Raw genomic sequence first — 13,790 nt, 5'->3', positions numbered from 1 at the left:
TGAACACACACCTGCCCCCCAGCCGCACCTCCCTTCATCCCTCTTTCAAACCTCTCCTCCTTGCCTCGCTCCTACTCTCTTCTCTCTACTGCCCTTCACCTCATTCACTCTTGAGCATCCTTTGGGGCTCAGCTCAGGCTTTGCCTCCTCCAGGAAGTCCTCTCTGACTCCTTTGGAGTCCCATGGCCCCTGTGCTTCCTCATCTCAGCACATTTCACCCTCACTACTTGTCTGCCTCCCGCACCAGGCTGTCAGTGATTTGGGGGCAAGGATGGGTCTCTACTATTCCCTCTGTACCCCAGGCCTTAACATAGTGCCTGGCACTTAGTAGGCGCTCATTAATCATTTCTGCATGAATGAATGATTGAGTGAATGAATAAAGGCCTTTGCTTCCTTCCTGGCAATGTGCTCACTTCCCCAACCTCACCTGGGGCCCTGTCCGCTTAGATCACCACTTTAGGGATTCTGGAACTAAGACTTTACTGCTTAGAATCCCCACATATTTTTATTCTGGCTTTTCTTTTCCACTGCCTGGTGCACAAAGCACTCTCTGTGAGCCCACCCACTCTGTTCTGATGCTCGAGACCCTCTGATTCTTCAATAGGAAGACTTTTAATCTTCTTGGACACAGCCATTTCAGAAGTGTGGTTCAAAGCTTCTTGAAGACGAGAGGCTGCGGCTTTGATGTCTCTGTTAGCACCTCTGTGGGGGAGACAGGCTGGGGTTGCCCGGGACCGAGGATGGGGGTGGGTAGCACCCCTTTGGGATCCTGGGAGGTGTGGAGTGCTGTGGGGCCCATCTGCCAGGACTAGAGGTGACAAGGAGATACCCCTTCCATCCAGGCTCCAGCCACTGCCCACCTTGGCCAGTGGGCTCTCTCCTCTGTGGTGGATGCTGAGGCTTCTGCACACACCGCTGCATCTTCAGGACCTTCACACCCATTCCCCAGATGCTGGGAATATCTTCCAGCTCCATCCTGCCGTGGAAATTGCCCTTGGCCATGGGAAACTGCCTCACCCCAGGTGCAGCCCGTCCCTTTAGCTAATGTCCGGCTGAGGGAGGAGGGGTGCAATTCTGAAGGCCTGCTCCCCCTGGCCTCAAATGGGGACAATTCCAAGGGCCCCTCCTGGCTCCCAGGCTCTCCTGGATTCAACTGAGGCCTCAGTGGCCACAGCGTAACCCACTGCATTGTGGTCAGCCTGTCCTTCTGCCCAGCCCACCTTCCTTGCTACTCTCATGTGTCTCCCAGGACCACTTGGCAAGAGACATTCTTCACGGACTTTCCATCCCAGCCTCTGTGTTGGGAAACTGAGTCGAAGACACCTTCTCATCTTTTAGGCAAGAGGGGCCTCTTGGGGCGCCTGGGTGGCTCAGTTGGTTAAGCGACTGCCTTCGGCTCGGGTCATGATCCTGGGGTCCCGGGATCGAGTCCTGCATCGGGCTCCCTGCTCAGCAGGGAGTCTGCTTCTCCCTCTGACCCTCTCCCCTCTCATGCTGTCTCTATCTCATTCTCTCTCTCAAATAAATAAATAAAATCTTAAAAAAAAAAAAAAGAGGGGCCTCTTGGCTACCAGCAAGGGAGGAACAGTCAAGAGGGGATGGATGGTGAGACAGCCCAGAAAGGACACCTCTGACACGGATGCACCCACAGCCCTGTCCGCCTCTCCTTTCCCTGGACTTGGTTCCTGCAGGCCCAGTTGGTCTTCGCTGCGGCCTGGCCACAGGCCCGACCCCACCAGCTTTGCGTATGTCTCTGTCCTGGGATTTTGCCTGAGAGAGTGTCACATGCAAGGCTTGTTATGAGCTGGGTGAGCACGTGACAGCCTCTGGTAACAGCTGGGCTAGGGACTCAGCATGGCCATCAGACCTGCAGGAAGTTCTAGATCCCACCAACAAATCTAGGATGGCCATGCGAACAAGAACGGCAGTCCTGCCTCTTCCTGTCCTCACGCTGCCATAGACCGAATGTTTGTGTCCTCCCCAAAGTCCTGTGTTGAACCTAACCCCCAAGGTGGTGGTATTTGGAGGTGGACCTTTGGGAGGTGACGAGGTCGTGTGGGTGGAGTTCATGAATGGGATTGGTGCCCTTATAACGGAGACCCCACACAGCTCCCTCCCCGCTCCCCCCACGCGAGGACGCGGAACTGTCTAAGGACCAAGAAGCAGGGCTCACCGGGCACCAAGTCTGCTGGTGCCACCCGCTCTGGTACTTTGTCGTAGCAGCCTAGTCTCCCTAAGACGCCCACAGATGCAGGGAGCACAAGAGAGTTTCCTCAAGTTACTTGTATTTGCCACTGCTGCTGTAATAAATCATGACAAATGTAGCGGCTTAAAATAACACACATTTACACTCTGGAGGCCAGAAGTAGGAAACAGGTCTTGTGGGGCCCAAATCATGGTGCTGGGCAGGACCTTTCAGGAGAAATCATTTCCTTGTCTTTTCTGGCTTTTGGAGCCTCCTGCATTCCTTGGCTGGTGGCCTCCCTCTAGGTCTTCAAAGTCGGCAATGGCCGGCTGAATCTTGTTCACATCACATTGCTCCCCAGCTAACTCTTCTTCTCCTTCCACATTATAAGGACCCTTATGATTTCTGTTGGTCCCACCTGGCTAGTCCAGGCTCCATTCCCTTCCTCAACATCAGCTGATTAACCCCCCAATCCATCTGCCATCTTTATTCCGTCTGTGATCTTCACTGTCCGTGGCCAGGTAGCATATAGTATATTCTCAGGGTCTGAGGATTGGGAGGTGGGCATCTTTGGGGGCCAATATTCTGCCTTCCACATCTTCATCCCTGTGGGGACTGGTTATCAGCACACCATTTACTGGCTCAGGGTCACCTTCCCATGACTCTGCACCATCCATGCACACCATTTGCACTTGAAACCTTGTCTCAGGGTCTTCTTCTAGGGTGGGGGAATCAAACTCATGCTCAGCAAAGCTTTCAGGTTAAAGGCCCAGCACCAAGGTGAAGTGACCCTGGGCTACAAAGATGCAGGACTGAAAGTGGTGAGTCATGACGGGACCTGCCCCCCCCCCCCCCCCCCCCCCCATCAGTGCCGCTGGGCGTGAGCAGGCTGCCTGTCAGGTAGAATGAAGCACTGAGGTGAAGGCAACCGTGAACCTCCACCCACTCGGCTCCCTCTGCCCCCAGGGCTCCCTGCTTCTGCCAGGTAACAGGTGTTGTCACTGTGCTAATGAATGAATCATTCTCCTCACTTACCAAATTTCCATTTTAAGTAATTGCTTGAATCAAGGTTATTTATTGGATCCTTAACATACTTCAGATTTGAAGCTGGTTTTGATTAGTCTCCATCACTATGAAAACTGAAAACACGTTTTCCATTTGCTGGTGATTTTCCTCAATAATGACATGGTTGCTAACGAACACTGTTTTAGTCATCACCGACGTGGAGAGCATTCTGGACCTTTCCCTCAGGATTACTCCTTTTCTAGTTTAAGGGAGGTTTTCATGATCAGAGCCTTTGCTGTGGCTGGGCACTCAGTAGCTGATTGACTGCTTTCTCCACTGCCAAATAGGCTCCCCGTTCTCTCCATTGGGGGTACTGGGCCAGGAAACCTCTCCCGGGCTCCATCAGGAGGTCAGGCTCACGTCCTGTAAGCAGCCCAGCTCCATGTCAGGGACTGCAAGATCCTGGACACTGGCCACCCAGCACCTCCTTCTGTGAATGCACTCACCCGTTGACAGTCAGTGAGGGGGAGCGAGGTATGGGGCCTTCCAGAGGGCTGGTGCCGGGTCTGTGTCCTTTATGAAGTGCTCTGCTCGTCAGCCACTGTGGCCCTTGCTCAAACACTGCTCTGAGTCAGTCAGTCGAGAAGGGATTATTTTTTTCATACCCATGGGATGTTGGAGTATTTTGGAAAGAACAAGCCCTCATATTTGCGACAAGCCTCACTGAGGCGGAACAGCTCATTTTATAGATGTCTGCCCCTGGGATATTACTTACCTAGTTAAAAAAGAATCACCACAAATGCAGGGCACAGCCCTGGCTGCATTGCTTGCAAGGCTCAGAGGCACCGGCTGAGAAGTGGAGGCCTGGGAATGCCAAGGACACAGATGACCGAGGGACCCATGGCAATGCACTTTGAATGGGATGCGGGCACGGCTTTGAGGAGGCCACTGTGGACGCCATCTGTTGGAGGTGAGTCTGGATCATGCAGCCGGGTCTTAGGAGCTCCAGGGTGGCACGGGGTAGGGGCTGCCTCCCTCCCCTCGTCTACAAGCCCTGCACCCGCAGCGACTGTTCCCATCCTCTGGGTGATGGCAGAGGCCATTAAAATGTGTGGATTTTTGTTTTCAAAACACACCATGGAATCCTCCTGAAGATTTTTGTTTAACATGAGGCTGGGGAGATGGTTCTTGTTTATTAAAACATACATACACAATAGAACCTGCTTGACTTTGTATTACCAGCATCTGCCTGGAGGCAGGGGTGAAGCGAAGGAGATTTTATTTTATTTATTAAAGGAAACACGTTTTCTGCCTGTTTCTTGGCTTCAGGAGCAGATACCCCGAAGAATGACTGAGTCCCAGGAGATGAGAATGTGGAGGGAGGGGGAGGAAACCAGGTCTACTCCATTGCCGATGATTAGATCATTCCATTACCCAAGGGCTGGGCCGCGCGTGCTGTTCTCTCTGTGTCTGGCACTTTGCAGGTGCTCAGTAGCTCTTTTGTGAACAGATGAATGAATGATCTCATCCAGTCCCCCAACAAGCTTCTCTGGTAGGCACGATAATCCTCCGATAAAACCCAGACTTCCTCATGCCATCCCAGCCTCCTGGGTGTGTGTGCCTCTTTGCAGACACCCTCTATTTCTCTGAGGTGTTTGTTTTTTTTTTTTAAGATTTTATTCATTTATTTGTTTATTCTAGAGAGAGAGAGAGAGAAGAGAGAGAGAGCATAAGCAGGGGGAGAGGTAGAGGGAGAGGGAGAAGCAGACTCCCCGCTGAGCGGGGAGCCTGATGCGGGGCTCGATCCTAGGACCCTGGGATCATGACCTGAGCTGAGAGCAGACGCTTAATTGCCTGAGCCACCCAGGCGCCCTTATTTCGCTGAGGTTTTGACTCCATCTGCTATTGTAGGACCTTCAGTAAACCTCACCTGTGGATTCTCAGTCCCCTGGTATCGCATGTGAGCCTCTCTCTGCCCTGTCATGGCATCCTTAATTTCTTCCTGCTCCTGCCCACCTTGTTGGCATCCATGGACCATAACATCCTGGGGGATCACCCAGGAATGTGGGTGTCCATGCTCAGAGTTATCTCCTGAGGCTCATCAGGCCACCTGCCCTCAAGGTCCCCATTCCCTGAGTCCTGTGTGTACCCCAGCTATGCTGCGAAACACGCAGAAGTCAGCAGAATGCCTCTTTTACCTGGGGTTAGAAGGTGTCACTTGGGGGGCTCCCTGTGCTGGGGATTCCACGTGGCAGGCATTTCCACAGTAGGCATAAAGACAAGTTCCAAGCACGCTGCCAGGTCCGTTCCAGGGCTGGGACATTCACCTCCTCCCCAGTTTGAAATGCTCACAGTGCTATTTTCAAAGTCTCAAGACTCCAGCCGCCCCTTTGCTGAAACTGCCACACAAGTTCAGTTGCCATTTTGGAAACATTGTATTAGAGAGTTTATATCATGTTTGCTTCTCCAGCTTCTCTGTGCACACTTTTTCTGTATTTTAACAGTGAATTTCTCCACGCATTAAGAGAAAATTTCCAATTAAAGCAAAAGAAACATACAGGAGATAAATTAAATTTCACTGATTTCTGCCATCGGGGCAATGCCCCGGGTTCTTCATTTAGTCTGAAAAGCCATGGAATCTTGATTACCATGGAACTGGGTCAGTTCGTTGTCAGTGTGAGAACAGGCTCTGTCACCCACCAGTCGATATTGGGATAATCCACACAGCGGGCCCCGCGGCGCCGGCCCCATCTCCCTCAGCATTCACGGGTATAATTGCCACAGCTGCTGAAATCCTCATGGCAAGGGCGGTGTTGTTCCCCCTCTCCAGATGAGGAAACCAAGGCAGGGCGCTGAACACCTGGCCTGAGTGAACTTGAATTTGAGCTGAGATCTGATGGTTCTAATAGCAAGGGGTTTCTCCAGCTTCGCACATCCCTGCCCCCAACCTGTTCCCGTTAGCATTGCTGCATAGCAAACTACAGTAGGACGAAGCAGTGGAGAACACGATGTTATTTGTGTCCGTAGATTCTGTGGGTTGGAGTTCAGATAGCACAGGGGGGATTGCTTGTCACCTGGGAACACTCCCGAGGCGAGGGGGACTTGATGGCAGGGTCTGGAATCACCCGGAGGCTCATTCACTCATTCACTCATTTGTCTGTTCTCCCGGCCAGGATTGCCAGGTGGACCGCCTACCTGTGGACTCTCCACGTAGCTTGGCTTACTCGAAGCCCAGCAGGCTCAGAGTAGTTAAGCTCCTTACCTGGCAGCTCAGAGCTCCAAGGTGGGTGTTTCAGAGAAGGAGGTGAAAGCCTCATGGCCTTTAATGACTCAGCCTTAGAAGTCCCACAGCATCCCTTCTGTGTATTCTGTTGTTGACATAGTCGTGTGCCAACTTACATCCAAGAGAGGTGAAGAAGACCCCGCCTCTCAGTGCGGGGAGTGTCAAGGCCACAGTGCAGAACGGGATTTGGGAAGGGAATGTTGGTGTGGTGGTTGGGAAACAGGCTGTCTCTTTACCAAGCCCAGTGAGAATGAGCCAACTCACTGTCCGTCAATAGAAATATAATCAGCCCCTGGAATGGAGTCTTACCAGGGGACAAGAAGGGTGGGCTGCTTCGTTATCTGTCCTCTTTGCTGCAAGCCGTTCAGGCGTACACAGAGAGCCCAGAGGAATACAAAATTCTTCTGTCCTTCATGTTCAACCTCTCCGAGTGGGCGTCTTCTGATCTCGGCTCTTGGGGCCACCTCCGCATGTGACCACTGCTCTGGCAGCCCCTTGGAGATGGACACGTTTTCCTTTGGATTTTTTTCCTTGTTTCCTGCTCTGTGGTTCCTTGGCCCTCTGACTCCGGTGTTCCTCTCTTCAGGAGCCCAGTCTCGCTGTGTGTAACAGTGGCCTTCCCTTTTATCTCCGTGGGGTGATGCTGAAGGCTGTGGGCTCCCATTGCTGCCTTCATCAAGAGGTACAGACTTCTAGTTATAAAATAAGTCACAGGGTGGAAAGTACAGCATAGCGAGTAGAGTCAATAATATTGTAATAACAGTATATGGTGACAGATGGTGACTACACTTACCATGGTGAACCCTGTGTAATGTACAGAACTGTCAAATCACTATGTCGCACATACTAGTATAACATTGTATATCAACTATACTTCAATAATAAGTTTTTAAAAAAATTGTGTGTGGGGGCTCTGCAGGGCTGCATGCCCACAGAAACTTCCATCCATACCAGGTGGGCAGCTGAGCCTAATGGCAGCTTTGGTGGTGTTTGGTCAGGCCTTGGGACATCTTACTGTGCCCTGCCCACAGTCTCTTTCCCACCCCTGGCCACAGCCTTTATTTATAAATGGGGCTAGTGAGGGTTTCCAAATCTTGGCACATTTCAGGCCAGATAATTCTTGGTTGTGGGGGCTGTCCTGTGCTTTGTAGGATGTTCAGCAGCCTCCCTGGCCTCTTCCTGCTAGATGCCAGGAGACCCTCCCTTCCCCACAAGCTATGACAAAAATGTCTCCAGGGGTACCTGGGTGACTCAGTTAAGTGTTGGACTCTGTTTTGGCTCCGGTCGTGATCTCAGGGTCGTGGGATTGAGCCCCTCATCATGCTCTGCCGTCACTGGGGAGTCTGCTTCAGAGTCTCTCCCTGTGCTCCTCCCCCACTCTCTCTCTAAAGTAAATAAATCTTAAAAAAAATGTCTCCATCAAAAACTAATGATGTAATGTATGGTGATTAACATAATAATAAAAAAATGAAAAAAAAAAGTCTCCAGATATTGCTAAATGTCCTCTGGGGAATAAAGCTCTTCCCAGTTAAGAACCACTGGGTTTGAGGAATAAAAAACCTTTGAGGTGTGGTCTCTGCCCCTGGGTGGTCCCACATGCCATGTCCTGCCAGGTGTCAGTCTTCCAGATAGTGGGCTGTGGGCTATATTTCCGTGTAATTATGGAATGAGAAATAGGGCGGGTCAGGAGCTCATCTCCATTTTTCTTGTCTGGAGGGCTCCTGGCCCGTCCTCTCTCTCCTCATTCCTCCTGCCAACGCCCAAACATTGGGCAGATTCCCCCGACAGGACACATGCCCAGAGGCAGAGAATGGGCCTGGGGAAGACCCACGCCGTGGACCCAAGACCCACAGCCTTCATGGACAGGCAGGCCCGGGAGGGGGCCTCTTTCCCTGCTCTGCTCCTGCCGCCGGGGTAGCAGGTCTCCATCCTGGCGTCCACATCCTGTGTGGTCTCCCCCACATTGAGTCAGGGCTGGTCTGCGTGACCAGTAGGGTATGGTACAGGTAATGACATATGACCTCTGATGTTCGGCTCAAATGGGCTTTGCAGCATATGCCTTGTTCTCTCAGCTGGCTTGTGTGGGGCTGTGGCCGTGCTGTGGCCGTGGCTTACCCAGGGGGAAGCCAGGCCATGGGGCCCCTTGGAAAGCTCCATGGAGAGGCCCACATGGCAAGGAGCTGAAGCTGCTGGCTAGCTGCTGGCTTACCGGGTGTATGAATGGATCCCCTGGCCCCAGTGAGACCTTCAGATGGGGGAGGAAGAGCCCTCAAACCAGAACTCCCAGCGATGTTGCTCCCGAATTCCTGACCCACAAACTGTGAGAGATAATAAATGTTGTTCGTTGTTTTAAGTCGTTGAGTTGGGGGGTAATTTGTTATGCAGCAGTGGGTAATACACTTGCCACCATCACAATATCCAGAGGGGCCCTCTGAACTCCCAGTTCTGATGAAGATGACAGGAAGATTGAGGAGTAATCACTGGACCTGCCTGAACTACCGGGGACAGAGTAGAGGAGTGATTTCCACAGTCCTGAGTTTTCCTTCTCTTCCTCCTCTTAGGGACCTGGTGGGGAGGCTGAGGGAGACGTTGCTTTTGGTTCCTCATGCCATTTGCCTCCCCTGATCTCCTGGATGAACAGAGCCTGGAAATGGAGCCTTTGTGCTGGTGTCTCAGGAGCCAGGTCTGGGCCACGGCCACCACACCTGGGGTCACAGAGAAGAAATGCTCTGGTGACTGAAACTTGGAGTTATTAAGGATCAGTGGACAGGAAAGGTCAAGAGTGAAGGGTTGGTAATGGAAATGAGAGGGGGCTTGGCGGCAGGTCCCAGGGACAGAGCTGAGGCATGAAGGGAGGGATGCTGGGAGTACAGATGAGCTGGAGCCTTTGAAGGAGTTGGGCTGGTTGGCCACCATCCATTTCCCACATTCTGGTGCACTGCAGTGCTAGCTTACCGAATTAGAGCCTTTTCTATCAACTACAAGGGATTCTCAGTCTCTCCATCTGCAATTTCTTGATGTAAAATCCCTTAAGTACAGAACATCTAACAACAGTATCCTTATAGGCTTGGCTATTGCTGTTCCTAATTGGTTACTGCAGTGATCTGTGTGCACATTGCAAATTGCCTATTGTTTAATTTGTCAGGGGGATGGCTTCAACTCTCCTCCCACTTCTCTCTCTCAGGGAACAATGGCCTCTAGAATTGAGTGGTAATTGAAAAAGCCTTCTCTGCTATGCATGAGTCCTGGACTCCATAATTCTCATGTGATGTCCCCCTTTCCTGCAGCATCTGGGGTTCAACAGTGTAATCTTTCGGGCCCACCACACACAGTGAAGTGAGTGATGTTGCATTGTTGATGGTTGGGGTCAGGGTTAGGGTTCCAGGGAGAGGCCCAGACACGAAGCAGGGTTTGATTGATTTTCCCACCCTCTGCTTATCACTCTGGGCAAGGCGCTGGAGTGACCAGCCTAGCTAGTGAGTGAGAAACTGAAAGTTGAGCTTGCATGCCATCTTCGATTTCTCTTTGCTCACTGAACGAGATGAGCAGGGGCGGTGCTCACTGAAGCATACATTTCTTGCTATCACGTCCCAGTTTCCACACCTGCTGTGGCTCCCTTCAGCCACCCCTTATCCTGGTGCTCATACCTTTCTCCACCTGACCCTCACCCTCCTTTCCAGCAGCATCTCCCCTCATGCCCTTGAGGTTCTGCCATATGTGCTTCCCCACTGTGGCTCCTGTTCTGCATCTGCCAGCTCCTCAAGCTGAACCATCCTTCCTGCACGGTCCCCATGTCCGCCCACAGCCTATACCCCCAGCAGATGCCCTCTGCATGCCCATCTCACACCCCCGCCAGCCTCTTGTGACCTCAGCCCAGCGCTGTCTGCCATGGCAGCCATTTTGTCTCTTGGCCCCTTCCCCATTTATCCATTGGTTACTGAACTTTCCAAGAATTTCCTTAAGAGACCAAAACAAACAAGAACAAAAAATTTTGTGTTCGTAGAATGTGGGGCTCTTCTAAAACATGAGCCCAGGCAGGAGCCGCTCTCACCTGGGTCGGAGGATAGTTCAAGGATCTCTTTCTTTCTCTTTTTAAATTGTGGTAAAAAACACGTAACAGAAAATTTACTATCTTAAGCATTTCCAAAAAGGTTTACAGTTCAGTAGTATAACCTACATTCCCATTGGTGTGCAACAGACTCTGGAACGTTTTCAGCTTGCAAGATTGAAACTCTGTACTCATTAAACAATACCTCCCCCCTCTCCTCCCCCTAGCTCTTGGTAACTGCCCTTCTACTTTCTGTCTCTATGAATTTGACAATTTTAGATGCTTCATATAAGTGGAATTGTACAGCATATGTCCTTTTGTGACTGGCTTATCTCACTGAACATCACGTCTAAAAGTTCACCCACATTGTAGCCTGTGACAGGATTTCCTACCTTTTTAAGACTGATTGTTACCTCATTGTGTGTGTGTGTGTGTGTGTGTGTGTGTGTGTGTGTGTGTGACTTTTGTTTATCCATTTATTTGTCAGTGGGTTGCTTCCAACCCTTGGCTGTTGTGAATGGTACTGCTATGAACATGGGGGTGCAAATATCTCTTTGAGACCTTTCTTTCAATTCTTTTGAATATTTACCCTGAAATGGGATTTCTGAATCACATGGTAGGTCTATTTTTTTTTTTTTAATAGGAACTGTCATACTGTTTTCCACAGTGGTTGCACAATTTTACAATCCCACAGTGTCCAAGGTTCCAATTTCTCTACATCCTTGCCAACACTTGATATTTTCTGTTGTTGTTGTTATTTTTTCCTGTTAGTAGCCATCCTAACGAGTGTGGGGTGGTATCTCAATGTGGCTTTTGGTTTGGCATTTCTGTAATGATTATAACGTTGAACATCTTTTCATATGCTTGTTGGTGATTTGTACATCATCTTCAGAGAAATCTCTATTCAAGTCCTTTGCCCATTTTTCCATCAGGTTATTTGATTTTTTGTTGTTGGGCTGTTAGGGGTCCTTTGTATATTCTGGATAACAACTCCGTAACAGACACAGAATTTGCAAATATTTTCTCTCATTGTGTTGGTTGTCTTTTGCTCTGTTGATCATATCATCTGATGCAGTGACGGGGACCCTTGGAATGTTTTCTAGTGGGCTGCTAGTCTCTTTTGGGGGGCAGTCTTGCAGTGTTCATTCAGTCACTCAGCCCGCTAATTCTGAAGGTAACCCTTAAGTCCCCATGTGCTGCCAGCACTATGCTAGGCACAGGGGGGTTCGGTGGCGAGGGAGGCCAGCGATTAAGCACATGGCATGGCACCTGTGTCTCACGTTCCTTGGCCTGCTCTGGGTTCAGCCTCAGCGGCAGTGGCTGGTCACCAGTTCCCTGGCAGCGCAGATCCACCTTGCTCTTACAACATGCACCTCCTGCATGAACCAGATGGTAAATGCTCCTTTCCTTTAGGGGGCCAATTTGGGGGTCTTTTCACTGCTTCTCGGGGGGTCCCAGCAGAGGCCCTGCTGCTGATCTTTTTCTCTGTGTCACCTGCCACCCTCCCTCATTCCTGCTGCCTAGGGACCTCTCTCAGATAAACCACCTGCATCCCAGTTCTGGCTTAGGTTGTGCCTTCTGGGAACCCCACAGAAGCCACCTGACTTCTGCTGCCCAGAGGCTTTACCCTAGACTTGGGGGAGACATGTATCAGGAAAGCTTCCTTGAGAAAGTGACATTTTTTTCCTGCAGCTGAAGGAAGCCTCATCATTTCATGGGTGAAGAGGGTCGGGGGCGGGGGAAGTGGTCTGGCTAGAGAAAGCTGTGTGTGCAGAGGTTGTGCTGCTGGTGGGAGGAGTATGGCCTATTCTAAGAAGACATCAAAGGGGTGCCCCGGGCCTCTATTCCTGTAGGTTCCACGTTCTTCCTGTCCCTGGATCCAGAGAACCAAGATCCCAGTATGCCTTGCACCAAGGTTCAGCTATTTATAACAAAGGGGAGAGTATATCTGAATGTGACACGTTACTGTTTCAGTTCTGGGGCAATTGGTAGGTGAGTTCCCATCAGGGAGAAGGGCAGAAAAACTCAGGTGATTTGTTTTTAAAGATTTTATTTATTTATTTGTCAGACAGATAGCACGAGCAGGGGGGAGCAGCAGAGGGAGAGGGAGAAGCAGGCTCCCTGCTGAACAAGAAGCCTGCTGAGGGGCTCGATCCCAGGACCCCGGGATCATGAGCTGAACCGACTGAGCCACCCAGGCGCCCCTCAGGTGATTTGTTTTAATAAGCAGTCCAGTTTGGTCTTTTTCTCCAGGGTATGTTAGTAGTAGGGAAGAATCAGACAGATGGTGTGTAAAAGTGGTACCCTAGCCCCAGCTTGTCTCCCTCCCTCCCAAGACTTCCCGTCTGTTGCTCCCGGGCTCTGGGGTCCAGCTGGCACCGTGGAGGCCTGGACTGGTTTCCAACTCACCCGTGAAGGGGAAACTGGGTCCTGTGTTATTGTTTCAACCTCAGAGATGGTTCTGGTTAAGTCCGTGCACCTAGTCTTGTAGTGGCCCCTCCCGCCCCTCCCGGCCTCTCCACCGCATCGGGCTCAGCTCTGCAGCCTGCTGACAGCCGGCCGCAGGGAGAGGCATGTGCGGACCTGGGTGGGTTTACAACAGCTGGACTGGAAGACTTTGAGATTTCAGATCTCAGCCAGGGAGGAAGCAACTCTGGAAGGTATAGGCCTCAGCCCTCTGTGCTCGAGGCCAGACAGAGAAATCAGGTGGCTACTGAGGATTCTGTTCCAGCATCTCAGGCAGGGGCTCAGAAGGGGGATGGGAGGCCTATGGCTGAATGTGAAGCCATAGCGCATGGTGCCACAGGCGATGAAGGAGCTCAGAGAAATCCTTTTGACAGGCAGAATCTCCATGCGTCCTTCTTCCCCACAGCCTCTTTCCTTCTCCGTGTCCGGTGGAGATGGACAGAGAGGCCTGGGGGTGGGTGAGGCTGAACTACCTTCCCTGCCTATCCCCCCATCTAGCTGCCCAAGCCACGGCTTACTGTGGGCGAGCCCACCCTGGGGCATCCCTGATGCCGGCTCTGTAGTGGAGCCAGAGTGCTTTCAACAAGGCACCCTAGACTCTCACACAAAATGGAGGCCCCCAGCACTCCAGCCCTGTCTTAGAAGTGACTTTTCTTTTTCTTTTCCTCCCCATACCTAAAATTCCCCTTTCTCTTTTGGAACCAAGACTGCAGGCGTTAAAATCCTATCTTCTCCTCTTCCTGTGTGACTTTGGGCAAGTTCCTTAACGTCTCTGTGCCTCAGCTGCCTCATCTGTGTGGGGA

The sequence above is a fragment of the Eumetopias jubatus genome, unplaced genomic scaffold, assembly GCF_037043125.1.
Source record: "Eumetopias jubatus isolate StellerSeaLion01/CBP00866 unplaced genomic scaffold, mEumJub1_p1.0 scaffold_10, whole genome shotgun sequence".
Lineage (NCBI taxonomy): Eukaryota > Metazoa > Chordata > Mammalia > Carnivora > Otariidae > Eumetopias > Eumetopias jubatus.
This window is presented reverse-complemented; position numbering follows the sequence as displayed.